The following is a 6,080-nucleotide window of genomic DNA, read 5'->3' on the forward strand; positions in this document are numbered from 1 at the left end:
TCTCTACGCGCTAGTATAAACAAATTGTGTTTTGAGGTATTATTACATTGACCCTAATTCAATTAAATATAATTTATTCAATTACATAGTGTAATCAAGTCTAGTGCTCAATTGATTGTGTTATTACTCGTTGTTAGTCGTTAATTTGATCAATTGATATTGTTTACATGAAAAAAAAATGAATTGTATTCTCAAGGATTTGATGAGAGTTGACTTTTGATCTGATCATGTAACATGTTTAGATGTTTAGCTTTCAAAAAACTATTAACTTTAGGCTTTGATTTCACTTGATTTCGTTACCGTATGCTTAAGATATGCTAAATCGAAGTTTTGACTAGTTTATAATTGAAATCCGAATTCTCTGAGATATGTGTTTATTGAATTAGCTAATGAAAAGTGTACTACTGTAATTATTGTGAAAAATCATGCATATTAGACTTAAGAATTGCATCAAAAGCTTTTGTAATGCTCCCGATATGTTTAAACAAAGATTCATACGTTAAAGTGTACCGAAACTGTTTTAATGCTAGAAATAATTACCAAGAGTGAACTAGAAATTGATTGAGGCTTTGATCTTCTGGATTATATTTTTTCATATGTTCCTTGACATATTTTATTTGCATGTTAACATCTGAAAACGTTAATTACCATGAGTTATAAGCTTGATAATTTGACATGTCTAGTTGCTGTTCAAAACTGGTAGATCAGTAAAGATCGGTTAGTCTGTACAAATTGGCTAAACAAAAATTGCTTAATTTTTGATATGTGTTAGTTTAACTTGTCCTTGAACAATGAACACTGGTATTGTATCAATTTCATGTCCCTAGCTCCGGTATAGCCAAAACGAAATTAGTACGCGGTCAGAAACTGACTTGGCAAACCATAAATGAATCCCTTCTGATTCCTGACTTTTAATTATCGTATGAGACCCTGGCTAGACTTTTTGGAATCGATTTTGAGTATACTTATTATCTGGAGTTTTTCATGTTTGCATGAATTTTGTACTATGAGATAATATGCTAAGTTTGCTACATGTACATGAACTTTATGCACAACGATAAACTGAAATTGTGAAATTGACCATGTATGACCTAAAATGTGTTGTTTGACTTAGGTTTGACATGTTGACCAACATTTGACATGAACCTACTGATGTTGATCTTAGTTGACTACTTTGACCAAGTTTGACTTTTGGTTTGACTTTGTTTGACTTTGTTTGACTTGCATGATCTAGTTGACTATATGTTGACTTTTACTTTGAAACGCGTCGAGTCGAGCAATAAGACAACTTATACTATGAAACCACATTTGTTTAAGACATATTTATTGACCAACCTAAATACGTATACTTAGGTTGCATTACTCGGCTATAAACCGTACAAGTCGTTTGTCTTTCCAATCCAAGCTTATTCAAAGGTGAGTCTACAGTCCCGCTTTTTACATGTTTTTAGGGATGAGAATACACGCTGTTATACTTACATTATCAAATGCTTTTTGTATTGACACGAGTACTATATATGCATATTGAGTTTGTTCATAAAGCTTATAGCTTGAATATTTTTAATACCATCGGTGTAAGCACAATTTAGATGGACGGATCCGTTAGGTTGACAACCTCACCCTACAATATTAACTGTGGTACATTTAATTTGAATATTAGATACACTCGAACAACTGTATAACATTTTATGAGGTAAAGGCAATTGTAGTGGTTTCTATACTCGTCTCATTGCTAGTATTCAGGTGCTCATAGATTATGCAAACGTTTCGCAACTTAGAGTTGTACTTGTAAAATCTCGTGATCAAGGAACTTAAACTATTTTTCTGATAACTGTTTTTCAAATACTATACAACGTTATTTAAAACTGTGGTTTACGAACAAATGAGATAAAACTTGACATGGTATTGTCTACGAATATTTGAAACTTGACATGGTATTGTCAACAAATGATTGAAATTTGACATGGTAGTGTCAACAAACTTTTGAAATGGGACACGGAGTTGTCTACAAACTTTTAACATTGAACCTTGGTGGTCTTCCACTAATAATCGTTTTCAAAATGTATTTCTTAAATATAATGTATTGTTTATCTAAAACCTGTAGATTCACTCAACATTGTTGTTGATCCGTTCTGCGTGTTTTATTCTCAGGTATTAATTGCTTCCGCTATAGAATATTGCTGTTACGTAGAAGTCAAGCCAAGCACTGGGACCAGAGCTAACATTCCATTAAAGGGATTTGTTGACGGGGTGTTACAAAACATTACTCCCATACATCAAATGAATTAAAGCCATTTGATTCCAAAAGTCCATAAGAATGGAGTTTTGAAATGCGTTGTTTATATGACCAAGACGATAATGTCATAGATAGGTCTTATTCAAGCATTGCTTGAATCACTTGGCGGTATAGGTATACATAGAATTCTCATTTGAAATCACACCATTCATATCAATTTCAAAAATACCATCACTTGGATAGGCATTAAGATAAAAAAATATTATCCTTAGAAATTAAAATATCAAAGTGCGTAAATTCAAGTTCAAAAACCAACATCTTTCAAACTATATTGCTCATAATACTAGGAGCATTATAACATTGTTCCAACAAAACAATAAGATCACTTGCAAGAGTAAGCTCATAGTGACCAATGGCTTCAACCGAAGCTTGATTCTCATTACCCACTCGCAAATCTAGTGTGCCTTTCTTCAGTCTATTACTTCTTCTCATTCCTTTCATATTGTTACAGGAGTGAAGACCACAACCGGTTAACAAAGATTCAGGAATCACTAGAAAAAGTATATAACTGTCTATGAAATATACCCGAGTTTGCTAGTCTTACCAGCATTGTCTTTTCTCAGCTCATATTGGTAGATATGATAACTTCCTTCTCCAATTGCCAATCTTTCTACGATGGAAACATTCGGCTTCTTTTGTTGGGATTTCCTTCTTGGAAGGTGGAATAATTTTCCTGAAAAATGATTTATCATTTCCTTCCACAAAGTATTCGGCTTATTCTTTTTCACCCTTTCATCCTACTTCTCCTACTCATCGAACAATTTTAGATAAGCATTTTGTTGAGTAGCAGGAGCTGCACAAACAGCAGGATCAGATAAGGGTTCTAATTTTGTTCAACTTCCATTCATTCTTGAGTGCAATTCCCTGGTTGTTGTGCCAGTATAGGAAGTTTGAATATTGAGTTTATCCTTCTTCAACAAAGAAGGAAGTGTGTTTTGATTATTTGACATCTACAACAGATATAAGATTCAATTTAGTATTTTTGATATTGAGCTTTAATAAATTAACTACCCAAGTTTTTATAATATTTTTAAAAACAATTAATTTACAAAAGCCTAAGATTCACATAGAGGTTCCATAGCCACATCTGTTGATCAGCTAGCAGTTATGGAGTCTATTGGTAGGTAGCGGGTACTAATTGCATTACAAGTGCAACTCTTAGATCTTTATAGGACCTTGATATATGTGTAGTCTAACAAACCATTATTATCTATTGGCATGTTTGTCCCATCCTTGCCTCGAACTCAGGTCTCACCGTGAATACGATTAAGTCGTCCAATTTGAAAACTGTGGAAATTCACGCTAGTCTCACTAGATCGAAAAATCCACCTCGTGGCTATAATTCAGCCTAGTCTCACTAGATCAGAAAAATAACGAGGAGTGTTTGCAAGCACATTGGATGGCATAACTTAAATTTGACGGGTATTTTTAAAAATTTGTGTTAACGAATAATGCATGCACACAATATTCGTTACACCTTGTTGTTAACAATCAATTTAACCAATTATATATGTCGATCGTGTATTATGCGTGCAGTTTGTTATTTAATTTCTAGTATAAAAAATAACAAATACACAAACGTGTATCGTTTTAAAACAGTTTTAAAAGATGTCGCCCATATATATTATTTGAGTTTAAAAAATAATTAACTTTAAACTCGTTAGAGTTTAACTTTTTAAAATCATCAATTTTAATCTTGAAACTTGTTACCGATTTTATTTGATGTTTTCATCAAAAACATTTAGCATATATTATAATCAACAATTATATATAAATGCAAAAATAAAACACAACCATATCATGCATCACACACACATAGCCTAGCCCAAAAATCCTATGCTTGATCCCATGAGCCGACATGGGATCAAGAGATCAAACTAAGGGTAATATCGTAGCTCCCACTTAATTCAAGAATCAAGTGAAAACTTGACAAACGCTATCGTTGTCAACTTGACCTGTTCGCCATCTTCTAAGTTAAACTCCACGTTGCATCTTTATTTTTAATCTTCATCTTATTACATTTATTTAAAATTGAAAAATATAACTAATCTAATACTTTTACAATTTAGAATAAACATAAACACAATACTATGAAATTGAAAATAAATAAAATACAACTTTGGCTTCAAAATGGCCTTTCTAATAAAATAAATAATCAACATGACATAATATTGCCGTAATCAACAATCACAACAATCATACATAGGTCGGGGCATTATGAACTATGTATGCAATCACAATTTTAATAACTACATTATTAAACCCTATATATGGCTTGTCCATGGTTAAAATGCATGTGTATAACCATGGAATACAACAATCAACAATTATAATGAATATTAAAGCCATAACAATTAAATCTATAATTTAAAATAGTGATATTCTTTCAATCATATTTGTGTGTCATGAGGTTAAGTCTAAATCAACCGCGTTGACTTTAAAAACCAAAAAGGTTTCGACATTCACCAATACACCACAAAACTAAATCTAAAGAATAGTCACACGACAATTAAAACGATGTAAAAGCGGCTCTGATACCACTGATGGAAAACCGTGTGTACTTTTAAATTTTATAAACGCAGCGGAACACGAAAAATAAACATCTTTTATTAACTTTAAAATAAACATCATTTATTTTATTATAAACTTTCAAGTAAAACATTCACACGATTAGCGATCCAAATAAGATCCAATTACACCACTAATAATTGTCAAATTATAAATTCACAAAGTGGAGTTTTGATATACCTTTCGTAAATTGATGTCCATATGTAGGTTGAAACATATATTCAAAAGTATGAATATCTCCACGATTGATCCACACAGCACGTCGAACAACACCAATAGAATGCTAGTTCTTATATATATAGCCCTTTCGTAAATTGATGTCCACATGTAGGTTGAAACATATATTCAAAAGTATGAATATCTCCACGGTTGATCCACACAGCACGTCGAACAACACCAATAGAATGCTAGTTCTTTTATATATATAGCCTTGAAGTAATATATAATATTACTTTCACTTGAATGCTCACAAATACAATTTGGTTGCTCTTTTGTTTGGTGACCGTACAAGAGCCAACAACCCTAGTATTAAATCTCATTAATCACCAAATATCAAAAACCAAATTATTGCTTCACATTTGTTACTCGTCACCGTGCACAAATTCAGAAGCAGTTTTCCTAACTTTTATTGATCTTGTGACATGAGATCACACTAATATAAAGAAGAAATAAAACAATTCGTTTTTCCATTTGGCAGAATCATATTCGTATGTACCGATTAGAAGCCAAGAAAAATTAATTTCACTTTTTATGAGTGAGTTTTTCATTGTTATGATGAGAGTTTTATATTATAAATTTGTGTCTTTTTCTCTTGTGGCATAACCTACGTGAAACAACAACAACAATAATTTATTTTTAATCCGTGAACAATTTTTGACTTTTTCAATCTTTAAGATGCATCCGTGAATCATCAAAATAAAAGAAAATGATTTAAAATATTTTAATTAACCTTAATTAAAAATAAATCTATCCGATAAATTATGATCCAACGGTCCATTGAGCATTTTATATTTAATTAAATCATATTTAATTAAACTATTCTTTTTTGAACTATAGGTTATAATTATATATCATCAATATATAATAATTGGTGTCTACATGCTAAAGGGTGTGACCCCATAGGCCTGTATATAAGCGGTAGTATAGATTTGTGTTATGACGTGCACATTAATTCTAACAATAACATTATCATCAGCAAATGTTCTTCCGCTGCAAC

The sequence above is a fragment of the Rutidosis leptorrhynchoides genome, chromosome 2 (genome assembly GCF_046630445.1).
Source record: "Rutidosis leptorrhynchoides isolate AG116_Rl617_1_P2 chromosome 2, CSIRO_AGI_Rlap_v1, whole genome shotgun sequence".
Taxonomy (NCBI): Eukaryota; Viridiplantae; Streptophyta; class Magnoliopsida; order Asterales; family Asteraceae; genus Rutidosis; species Rutidosis leptorrhynchoides.